Source organism: Otolemur garnettii, unplaced genomic scaffold (assembly GCF_000181295.1).
Source record: "Otolemur garnettii isolate 467f Iridium unplaced genomic scaffold, OtoGar3 scaffold00231, whole genome shotgun sequence".
Classification (NCBI taxonomy): domain Eukaryota; kingdom Metazoa; phylum Chordata; class Mammalia; order Primates; family Galagidae; genus Otolemur; species Otolemur garnettii.
In genome coordinates this window covers 1213293-1224553 of record NW_003852626.1, presented here as the reverse complement: position 1 = coordinate 1224553, position 11261 = coordinate 1213293, and positions in this window count along the sequence as shown.

Genomic DNA, 11261 nt, shown 5'->3' with positions numbered 1-11261 from the left:
TTTTTTTTTTTCTTTCCCTTACTGTGTGATTGCTGTGACTAGGACTTCCAGTACTATGTTGACAAGAACTGCTGACTGTGGGCACCCTTGTCTTGTTCCAGTTCTTGCAAAGCATGCTTTCAGATTTCTCAATTCAGTATGATATTGTCTGTGAGTTTGTCATTTATGGCTCTTATAATTTTGAGATAGGTTCCTTGTATGTATGGTTTGTTGAGGGTTTTATTAAGGAAGGGTGCTGGATTTTATCAAATGAATTTTTTTGCATCTATTAAGATTATCATATGGTTTTTGCTTTCACTTCTGTTTATGTGGTAAATCATGTTTATTAATTTGTGTATGTTGAACAATCCTTGGATCCCTGGGAGGATACCCACTTGATCCTGGTGAATTATCTTTTTGATGTGATGTTGAATTTGGTTGATGAGCATTTTGTTAAGGATATTTGCATCTATATTCATAAGGAATCTTGGTCTGTAGTTTTTATTTTTATTGTGTCCTTTCCTGGCTTTGGTATCAAGATAATACTGTCTTCATAGAATGAGTTAGGGAGTATTCCCTCCGTCTTCATATTATGGAATAACTTCTGTAGAATAGGTCCCATTCTTTTTCTGTAGGTCTGGTAGAATTAGGCTGTGAATCTGTCTTGTCTGGAGCATTTCTTGTTGTGAGATTTTTTCATTACTGCTTTATTTACTGCTCATTATTGGTCTATTCAGTAGTTCTATTTTTTTTTCCTGATTAAGGCTTGAGTGGATGTGTGTTTCCAAGCATTTATCCATTTCCTCTACATTTTTTAGTTTGTGAATACAAGAGTTTTTGTAGTATTCATAGATGATATTTTGTATTTCTGCAGCATCAGTTATAATATGTCTTTATTTATTTATTTATTTTGCAGTTTTTGGCCAGGGCTGGGCTTGAACCCGCCACCTCATCTTTGGTTAGTCTAGCCAGTGGTCTATTGATTTTAGTTATATTTCAAAGAACCAACTTTTTGTTTTGTCGACCCTTTGCATTTTGTTGTTGTTGTTGTTTCTATTTTGTTTAGTTCTGTTCTGAGCTTTGTTATTTCTTTTCTTCTGCTGGCCTTGGATTTGGTTTGCTCTTCCCTTTCTAGTTCTTGACATGTGATGTTGGGTTGTAAATTTAGGATCTTTTTGTCTTTTTAATGTATATATTTAAATCTGTAAACTTTCCCCTTAGGACTGCTTTTACTGTATCCCATAGATTTTGATAGCTTATTTCATCGTTGTTGTTCTGTTTGAGGAATCTTTTTATTTATATCTTGATGCCATAATTGACCCTAGGATCATTCAGCATCAGGTTGTTTAATTTCCATGAATTTGTGTGTATTTGTGTTTCTCTAGGAATTGATTTCTAGTTTCATTTCACTATGGTATGAGAAGATACACGATATGATTTGATTTTTTTTAATTTTATGAGACTTTAGTTCTGTTGCCTAAGATATGATCAATCTTGGAGCATGTCTCATGTGTTGGTGAGAAGAATGTATATTCAATACTTGGGGGTAGAATGTTCTGTAAATGTCTGTTAAGTCCATTTGTTGTAGAGTTTCATTTAGGTCCCATGGTTTTTTATTGATTTTCTGCTTTGATGATCTGTCAAGCTCTGTCAGTGAGATGCTGAAGTTCCCATCAATTAAGATGCTACTTTTTATATCTTTGTTTAGAACTAGCAGAATTTGTTTCATGAGTCTGGGAGCTCCTGTGTTAGGTACAAATATATTTAGGATTGCTATGTCTTCTTACTTAAATTGCTTCCTTTACCATTATATGACAGAACCTATTGCTTTTGGGTGTGTGTGCACACAAGCACAAACACAGCTCAAATACATGAATTCAAAAAATTTTTTTTTTGAAACAGAGTCTCACTATGTCATTTTTGTCATCACAGCTGTGACGTCTGTGGCATCACAGCTCACAGTACCGTCAAGTGCTTGGACTTAAGTGATTCTCATGCCTCAGCCTCCTCAGTAGCTGGGACTACAGGTGCCCGCCACAATGCCTGGCTATTTTTTTGTTGAGGTTGTCATTGTTGTTTAGTAGGCCCAGGCCGGGTTCAAACCTGCCAGGCCTGGTGTAAGTGGCTGGTACCCTAGCCACTGAGGTACTGGTGCTGAGCCATGAATTCAAAATTGATGCCAGTGGTGCAGGATAAATTGAATAGAACTTTCCAGCTTCAACTGTGATATTTAAACTGAGATGGTGGGAGAAAGGCTTCACATGGAGAAATTCTGTGGAATCTGTTTTCAAAGTGTGTTTCATTTACAGAAAGATTTCATCTGCCCATATCCCATCTGTTTCTAGGTCTTGTTTTCTTTTGGAGCCAGGTTTTCAGAGACTTTTGCTGAATCATGGAGTCAAAGCCATGTCTGTCCTGAGAAACTGGGTGATGAAGCAGAAGAATTACCTTGTAGCAAACTAGTATAGATGTTGGGAGATTTTCCATTATTACAGGGGTCCTCAAACTTTTTAAAGAGGGGGCCAGTTCACTGTCCCCTCAGACCGTTGGAGGGCCAGACTATGGGCCCCAGGATGAGTCAGCTGCTAAGCAGGGCAGGCAGCGGCGGCAAAAACACCCGGCGGGCCAGATAAATGTCCTAGGCGGGCTGCATGTGGCCTGTGGGCCGTAGTTTGAGGACGCCTGCATTATTACTTCAATCCTAGTGCACAGAAATTTGGTTCTCTTTTGGGCAAAATGGCTTTCTAGTTTATTTACCACTTTTTTTTTGGGGGGGGGAGACACTTGAATCTTCAGCTGTGCAAATTGGGAACAAGATTTCCTATAGAGCAAATAAGATTTTGGCTTTTGTAAGCAAGCCTTCCAAACACCAAGATCTTATCTGTAGTCATCAAGGAAAAGGGCCCATCCTTTCTTAAATTCTTGTTGTGCTCCAGTCTCTGAACTTAATATCCTGCATATATCCGTCCAGTATAAGGTTTATTAACCTTAGCACTACTGACATTTTCTACTGGAAAATTCTTTTGGAAGGGGCCTTGCAAGATGATTAGCAGCATACCTGGTCTATACCCACTAGATGCCAGTAGTACCTTCATCACCCTGTAATAACAACCAAAAATGCTTCTAGACATTGTTATGTGTCCCTTCATAGGGAGCAAATTCATCACCACTTAAGACCCACTGCTCTGTTGTGATCCTGTAATCCTAGATGGCAGGTGCTGCTGTTCTTCCTGTTTAATAGATTAAGTCAAGGCTCTGAGAAGTAGTGGCTCACCTAAGATCACACAGCTAATGTCTGGAATAGTCCCTAGCTCCTTTTCCCATGTTGCATCTCTAGCTAGTTAGGTAATGAGAACCATAGTGTGGGCCTAAGTGTCAGCTTTTGAGGAAGTAGGAAATAGGTTACTTCACCTGTTGAGCACCGAGTTTCTGTCCAGTGGCTTTAAAGGGAGAGCAGTAGAATTGAAGTTGGAAGCCTGAAGACTTACCCACAATATTTTGTTTCACGCTCACCAGTGGCCATCATCATCATCATTGAAATGGAAGAAATTTCAGATTTTGAAGATTTCATCTTATCTACCACTAGGCCTCATTAGCTTTTTGGATGTCTGGGTTTCACCTGGAGCTAAATAGACAAGGGATAAAGCATCAGGAGACTTGGCTTCTAATCTTGCAAAAGTTTTGGGAATTCCTTGCCCTTCTCTGAATCTCATTTGGACATGTGTGAAAAGACAGGGTTAGACTTGAGTATCTCAAAAAGCCAATTCGGCTTTTTTTTTTTTTTTTTCCCTAACCTCTTATAAGAGGGCTAAGCCAGAATTAACTGTAACATGCATTAGGTGCCTTTGGGACACAGTATTATTGGTTTAAGGACTATGAATTCGGTGAACAGCTTAGGGTAGGCTAATAGTGGTCATCTCAGAAATCTCTTCCTTCTGCAGATTTAGGAGGACCTAGGAACAGACCAGTTATGAGGGAAAATGCACACAGAGGAAAATTCCTTGTCACTGCTTATTTTTTCTAGGTTTTAAAAACCACTGCCATCAACTTGGGGAAATGCCATTGATTAAGTATCATAAAAACAGTATGAAGACTTTAGCTCACCGTGCTATGGCTTTTATTAGGTTGCTCGGGAAAGTAGAGTAGAGAATTCCTCATTATATATCTTTAGGTCAGAATTTTACTGCTTTTGGTCAAAGGCTATTGTAAAATTTCTAGAACAAAAGTTGTATACAATATGATGTTTAAAAGAAATTATAAATATTAAAACAGAACTAAGTAAGAATGAGTCTCTGAAAATTAGCAACATTTTAGCATTGTTTTCATAAGAGGAATCATCTCCACTGTTTCAACTACGGTCTACAATAGCTTATGCTTTGGTATTTGAAGAGTTCAATGCAAATAGACAATGCAAAGTGTCGTAAGTGGTTAAAATGAGTTCCCAAACTTTTGAGCTATTTCCAGAAACAGATGACTTTCTACACAACCATGGACCTTACCCAAATGTACATATTTCCCAGACTAGGAGATTTTGGCTGGCTCTGCCTTCCATTACAAAAGGGAGCATGCCTTTGACATGGGGTGCTGGAAAGCTGGTCCTCCTTCTAGGCTGCTCAGCAGAAACACATGGGGCAACTATAAAGCTGTTGTCAGGATCCCACTTCCTGGGATTATGATCCAATTGGCTTGTTGTGTGGCTTGGGCAGTGGGACTTCTAAATATCCCTCAGGTGATTCTAATGAGCATACAAAGTTAAGAACTTCACTGTGTAAAGGCTTGTTTCTGGAAGGTAAATTTTCCCGAAGTGATTTACTTTTACTATCCCACAACTACTACATGGGAATTGGTATATGGAAAGATTAACGGTTTTGGGTATGTAATAAGTGCTCAATGTGTGTTCAATATAAATCTTAATCTAGAAGAAATATGCCTCCAAAAGAGCCAGCCTACCAAATAGAATACCTTCTGAAAGAGTTTTTCACATAGGTTCTCTTTGCCTCAATTTGTGGTTATATGTTCATTTGTCCAATGAATACCCCTACATGTCCTGTGAGGGCTTCAAATTCCATACACCTGAGCCTAGACTCATGCTTGTCCTTTGCAAAACCTGTTTCTCTTCCTTAGTTCATATCAGCAGGGAAAGACACCATCATCCAACCAGACACTTAACTCTTCTTCTATTTCCTTTCCCTCCCTCACATCCATTAAGCTGGAGCCTTTTAAATTCTGCAGTAGAAATGTCTCTCTAATTTGTCTCCTCCCTCCTTTCCTCCTTTCTTCTTCAGAACCATCATCACTGCTTTGTTGCCAGAGTCCGAGGAGATCTCAATTCTGGCTGCTCATTAGAATCATCTGGGGGAATTTTGAAAGTATACTGATGTCTGAGATCACCTCCAGATACTGGTTTCAAATGGGATAGTCAGCATAGAGGTATGTTTTTAAAAATAAACAAACATTCTCTGACTCTAATATGTGGCCAGGATTGAGGATCTCTGTCTGTGTCTTATAAACTTCTCTCAACAACCTCCTGTCTCAAAACGTGTACTTTGCTACCTGCTGACATAGTGTTATAGGATTCCCATTTAAAGCCTTCAGTAGCTTCCTATAACCTCTATGGTAAAGTCCAAACTCCTTTGCAAGGTATTGATGGTCCTTGGAGATCAAATTATAGCCAACTTTTATGCCCCATCCCTCACTATACCCCTTTTGTACTTTACTCCATGGGCTCACATGCTCATTCCGCAAAGGTCCTTTCCTTTCTCTGCCAACTAATCATCTATGTAGATCATCATCTTCTGAGATCTCCAAGGCACATTGCTTAGTCTTTGTTCTAGCACTAACCATAGTAGTTAAAATTGCTTAAGTGTTCGTTTCTCTACTTTTCTCCACCCCAGCTGGATTGTGATCTCTTTGAGGGCAGGGAGCATGTCATACTCACCTTGTATCCCTAGTGCCTGGGTCACCATTTGAGCATTGTAGAGATTCAATGAGGTGATTCAGCCAATACGCCAGTGCCTACTTCAACCCTGTAAACCAAAAGAATAGAATTGACACAACAGAAATTATTTATAAAATTTACTCTCCCTGTAACTAGGCTAAGCCCAACATAAATTTGATGCCTAGTTGTCAGGGGGAAAATGGCAGTGTCTTTAGGTATTATACTATACTTCGATGACTCACTCTGAGGTGAGTCCAAAATGACTGAATTAGTGCTTCCAAGGCACTAGAGAGGTGGTAGTGGTAAATATTAGAGTGCTTTTAGAAAACTCCTTGGTAATGTTTGCAGGTTTATTATCCTAGCCCCATTTCTTTGTTCAGATAGAATTTGGGTGCTGACTCATACTATGGAAGAATTTTAGAGGAAGATAGATTAAGTGGCCCTTTTGTGCAAGAGCATTTTAGTCTGGCTCCTATGGCCTTAGAGACTATGACCTTTACGCCCTTAGCATGTCACTTTCCATGAAAGTGCTTAGTTAAAATAAATACCTAGTTATTTTTCAGTACCAATCAACTGACTGATAATATAGAGCCTATAGAGCCTATTCAGTTTCCAATTTGTCCCTCTCCCAATTATCAATTTTCTTTTTCAATAATTATCATTTAATGATGGTTGTATAAGTGAATCATATTTAGGTATGTATTCAGTATCCTATGAAAATAGTTGATTTATTTTACTTTTATAGGCTTGAATTATTGAGGAATTTTTTTTGTTATTTTTTCAAAGTATTCCAGAGGTACAAATGTTTTGGGGTATATAGATTGCTATTATTGTGCTTGAGTGAGGGTTATAGGTGTGCCCATCACTCAGGTAGCGTTCATTCTACCTGTTAAGTGGGTTTTCGCCCATTCCTTCCTCCCCATTTCCCCCACAAGATTTTCCACTGAGTTTCACATCCCTCTGTGTACATGTGTACTTTTGATTAGGCACATGTGGTGTTAGTTTTTACATTCTTCAGATATTTCACATAGGAGAATGGGATCCAGTTCCATTCTAATCATTACAAAAGGTCTTAATTAATCCTTCTTAATGGTTAAGTAGTATTTCACAGCATACATATACCACCGTTTGTTAATTCCCTTACAAATTTATGGATATAGAATTTGGGGTGATTCTATATCTTTGCAGTTGTGAATTGTGATGCAGTAAACATTCAAGGGAGGTGTCTATTTCATAAAATGGCTTCTTTTCCTTTGGGTAAACACCCAGTAGTGGGATTGCTGGAGTGAATGGTAGGTCTACTTTTAGTTCTTTGAGAAATCTCCATACTGTTTTACGTAAGGTTGTACTAATTTGCAGTCCCGGTAACAGTGTATCTGCATTCCCTTCTCTCTGCATCCATGCCAGCACCTGTTGTCTTTGGAATTTTTAATAAAAGCCATTCTAACTGGGATAAAGTGATATCTCATAGTGATTTTAATTTGCATTTTCCTGATGATAGTGACAGTATTATTTTATACTGTTGTTTATACTGTTATTTTATACTGTTTGTTGGCCATTTGTCTATCCTCTTTTGAAGGAAAAATAACTTCTGCTTTATGTTTTTTGACTATTTTGTTTCTTGCTGACTTGCTTGAATTCTTCATAGACTCTGGTAATTAGTTCTTTATCAGATGTATAGCTTATGAATATTTTCTCCCATTCTTTAGATTGTCTATTTGTTCTGTTCATTATTTCCTTAGCTGTGCAGAAACTTTTTAATTAACTTAAATTCCATATATTTATTGTTGCTGTGATTGTCATTGGGGCCTTCTTCATTAATTCTTTTGCCTAGAAGAGTTTTTCCAAATTTATTTTCTACAATTTATGGTTTGATGCTTTACATTTAAGTCCTTTAGCCATCTTGAATTAACTTTTGTGAGTGGTAAGAGATATGGATCCTGTTTTATTCCTCTGCCTGTGGCTATCTAATTTTCCCAGTACCACTTATTTAATAAGGCTTCTTTTTTTCAGTGTATATTATTGTCTGCTTTTTCAAAGATCAGTTGGCTGTAGGTAAATGGTTTTATATCTGAGTCCTGTGTTCTATTGCATTGGTGTATGTCTCTATATTTGTGCTAATACTATGCTGTTTTGGTTACTATAGGCTTGTGGGATAGTTTGAAATCTGGTAATGTGATACCTCCAGATTTGTTCTTTTTGTATAAAATTACTAAGGCCTTTTAGACTCTTCTCTGATTCCAAACAAAGTATAGAACTATTTTTTTCTAGATCTTTGTAATGGATTTGGTATTTTAAGGGGCATTGCATGGAATCTGTGAATCATGTTGGGTAGTATGGACATTTTGATGATGTTGATTCTACCAGCCCATGAACATGATATGTTTTTCTATTTGTTTGTGTCCTCTGCAATATCTTTCCTCAGTGTTTCGTAATTTTCCTTGTAGAGATCTTTTACTTTTTTGGTTAAGTATATTCCCAGGTATTTTATTTGTGAGGCATTTACTAAGAAGGAAAAAGTTTGAGTGCTTATTCTATACTTTATTGATTTTTTGTGTTAAAATGTAAACAAGAATCATCAGTAATATCTATTTGTGGTTTTTCTGGGACCCCATCATAAAGTAACAAGTTACAATACTATTTATTGCAATGGTGGCAAAACAGAGCAGGGGTCAAGTTTTTTAAATGCCAGAAAATAAGAGGAAAAAACATATATGCAAGAAAAGTTACCAGGAACACCCCAAACAGTAAATAAACTGAACAATAAAAGCAGGGCAAAAACTTAGTTTATTACTTGCACACAATAGAAATTTAGGATTTGTATAGGGGTAATGAAACATCCTGTAGTCTGATTTCAAGATTAAGTATGTCGTTACGGTGAAGGTTGAGTAGAGCAGGACTAAGATGTGCCTTTATTTCTCATCATGGTCAAAGCACTGCAAATTTTATCTGGTGCCCCAGTGAGAGCCTGCTGAAGCAGGACTAAGAGACGCCTATCAATGATGGGGCAAGGCTATTTGGCCAGAGCTGATTTCTGGTAACAGAGTCAAAGGCTGCAGCAAAATCTACGAAGCAGTAGAGAAATGTTTAATAGGCCTTTATATACTTTGTTGCACCAAATGACAGAGTTGCTTTATTACATATAAAATTCTATGTGCACTGAGAGCAGGTCATGCTAAACTAAATTTAATGCCTTAAACATCTACTTAAAAAGAATTTTGAAAGTCTATTACTAGGCTCTGATCAGGATAGTGCTATAGATGTAATTCATTTGGTTTTCTGCAGTGTTTAATATTTATTCATTCAACAAATGTTTATCAAATGGCTACTATTTGATACTACTATGCCAAGCACTCTTCTAAGTACTGGGGATACAGCAATGAAAAATGACAGTTAAAAATCCATGTTTCTTGGAGCTGACATTCTACTGGGAAAAAGAGAAAACCATCAAATAAATAATATAGTCTGTTGGCTGATGTCAGGGCAGAGGCTAGAGGGTACTTGGCCAGAGGAGCATGAGATAGGGTGGGAGATGTTATTTAATGTAAAATGGTGCAATAGTTCGGATATTTGTCCCCTCTGTATCTCGTGTTGAAATTTGATACCCAATGTTGGAGGTGGGGCCTAATGGGAAGTGTTTGGGTTGTAGGGGTGGATCCTTCATGAATGGCTTAGTGCCATATTCACAGGCGAGAGTGACTGCTCACTCTTAGTTCCCACAAAAACTGGTTGATGAAACGAGCCTGGCACCTTTCCCCCTCTCTCTTGCTCCCTTCCTCTTGCTGTGTGATACCTGCTTCCCTTTGCCTTCCACCATGAGTGGAACATCCTGAAACCCTTGCCTGAAGCAGATGCTGGCATCATGTTTTGTATACAGCCTGCAGAGCCATAAGCCAAAACCCCCTCCTTTTAAATAAATTATGTAGCCTCAGGCATTCCTTTACAGAAACACAGAACAAACTAAGGTGGATGATCAGGGAAAGCCTGTGTAATCAGGTGACTGTGATCAGAGCGAGAACGGAAGGAAAGGAGAGAAGCCATACAGACAGCTGGGTGAGTATCCCAGGCAGAGGGAACAGCAAGTGCAAAGGTCCTGAAGTACAAAAAGGTTAGTTTTTGAAAAATGGCCAGGAGGCCAGCATGGCTCGAGGTGATTGCACCAGGAGGAAAGTGAAAGAAGAGGAGGATAGAATAGCAGAGTATAGGAGGGCACACAGGTTGCTTAGTCATAGTGAAGACCTTGGAGTTTAGTGGGAGAATAATGAGATGCCAGGGCCTCTAATGGCTTCTGAAAGATGGAGAAATGAGAACTGGCTAGAAGTACAGTTAAGTGAATTCCTTGCTGATGGAGCCACTCCATCCTAAGTGACGATTAAGGGATCAATGCAAAAGTGGAGGGAGGTTTCTAAGTGGCCTACCATAGAGTTCTCTACTTGGCTGCACTATCATCTGAAATCCCTTTGACTTGGGTGAATAATCGTGGTAATATTAATAAGGGCTAATACTTAAATAGCACTTAGTGCAAGCCAAGCACACAGTTCCAGTTGCTTTAAATATATCCACTCATTTAATTCTTATAATAGCTTTATGAGCAAGCATTATTATTATATAATCATCACTTTGCTGATAAGGCTATGGAAATTCTAAGAGGCAGCATAATGTTCCCTGGATCATAGCCTAGTATGATGGTGGCCTGGTTCCAGACTCAGTCCTTGTAATCATCATACCATGCTCTGAATATGGAATACATACATGCTCACCAAATTTTCTGATATAACATATTATAACTGATAATATGTTAACTGACAGAAGCAGGGTTCATATTAAAGACATTTTTTCCATCATGATCTAGAATACATGCACCACTCAAATACAAGTTCTGTGTAATAGTAATCATCTTTACTATGTGAGATGTACTCTATCTTCTCTTTCCTTCTGATTTTATTTTTTGAATTATTTCAGTAACAGATCTCAGCCTACAGTGCAATGTATTAGTATAATCTAGTCCTCCCAGAACATGGGGTACCACTTTCATTTATCACCCAACTTACCCACAGACAGATGTATATTTCCTGTCCAGGTATTTCTAGGAAGTCGTAGTCTCTAACTGAATAAAGGCAAGCTATGTAAAAGGTCTGTGGGGAGCCTGGCATTTTGGCTATGTTACAAAGTTGCTACATGGAATAGAGGGAAAAGAACCCACTTTTCTCATTAGGTAAACTTCACGGAACTGAACTGGTTGGGAGATAGCAGGAAGGCAAGTTCAATATCCAGTTATGTAGCATAGACCAGGGCATGGGATATGTTGTCCAGTTCTGTGTCAGTGAGTTTCCAGTTGCAGTCG